Below are 1,831 nucleotides of genomic sequence, written 5' to 3' on the forward strand. Positions count from 1 at the left end.
AAACTATGACAACAATTCAGGTATATTTATATGACTTAAAACTTGTCATAAAAATACCCCAAATATTAGCCCACCATTATGATATAAATATTAGTATTAAATATTTACTATTAGTTACATACAAATTTGTTTGATGTATAACAACAAATATTAAATAGCAATTTATAATTAATTTTTAATACAAAATATGTAATAAACATAATATATTTATAAAATATAAGTGTTTATAAAAGAAAGTGTCTTAAGTTATAACAAAGTTGAAAGTAACATTTCTCAAAAAATCAAAACTGAAAATATTAGTGAAACAATAACTACTTTGTTTTATAATAACGAAATAAACTATATAGTTACATTTCAGAACACTATTTAGGATTATATTATGTTTTTTACAAGTCAAAAGATGGTAGATTATTTTCATTTATATTACAATAACAGCATCTAAAATTATGTTATATTTGTACTGCAACATTGTTTGAGATTCAATTGATATTAACCTAATGTTTTCATTAACATTTTATTGGAATTCAATAGTGAGAAATATATACTTCAATATTGTAAAATAGCCGCACCGGCATCTTATGAATAATATTATGTGATGTCTGATTGCATTTGATATTTGAAAAATCCATAGAACCTAAAAAAATGTAATCTATTAGTAACATAAAAAATAAATATTTAAAATGATTTAATGCCAATTGTAAGAATCTATAATCAATGCTGAGTTATTTTTTAAGAAGAACATAAATCAAAACCTGTTTTTTATACACAACTAAAATATCTGATGAAAATTTTAAAAACAAAACCATAATATTATATTATTTTAAATATTTTGAATCTAATTTAAATAATTTTTTGTTTAACATCAAAATTCCAATCACAATTAATGATTCATTTTTATTAAAAAATGTGTATTGGCCATATACATAAAATATAAAAGTGTTTAAAAGAATGTGTCTTTACAATAGAGTTTAAAGTATCACCTTTCAAGAAATCCAAACTGTTATAAAGATAACTGAAACATTTAAAGCTTTATCGTAGATAAAAACGGAATAAACAAGATATAATTTTAAGTATCTCAAACAAATATGAAATAACATTAAAATCTTGAAAACAAATTATGTAGTCTCCACTTTCAGAATTATTTTAAATACAATTATAATATGTGTGATGAAAATGTGAAATAAAAACAATAATATTACATTATATCAAATATTTTGTGACTAGTATTAATTGTATGATGTGAAACAGCATTTCCATTTTTTTCCCCCTCCCCAACATTTTTACATATTATGGATGCAGTGAATCACGGAAAAAAAACGTCACGGAAATAAACGTCAAAAATGTATTTTTATCTAAAAATCACAATCACGGTTTTTAAGTTTATTGATAAAATAATGGCAAAATATAACTATTAACAATTTGGTGAAATATATAAATAAAAATAAAAATTATAAATTATAGTTTTGAAAAACCACAAAATATTGAATAGTATATAATAATATGGTAAGTATAGCTAATATAATATAAAAAAAAAATTATCAATAATTTTAAAAATCACAAAAATCGTATAGTACCTATATGCTATAGCCTTTAAAAAATTTGGAATACCTCACTTTCTATCAAAAAATCAAAATCATCGTTTTTAAAATATAATGGCACAATATTACTATAAACACATTGGTGAGATATAAAAATAAAAATAAAAATTATAAGTAATAGTTTTAAATGTAAAGAAAAAAAATTTAAAAATCACAAATATCATATTGTATAATATGCTATAGTCTTTAAAAATTTGGAATATCTCTTTTCCCACTTGAACATTCTTTACATA

This window comes from Acyrthosiphon pisum, chromosome X, assembly GCF_005508785.2.
Source record: "Acyrthosiphon pisum isolate AL4f chromosome X, pea_aphid_22Mar2018_4r6ur, whole genome shotgun sequence".
Lineage (NCBI taxonomy): Eukaryota > Metazoa > Arthropoda > Insecta > Hemiptera > Aphididae > Acyrthosiphon > Acyrthosiphon pisum.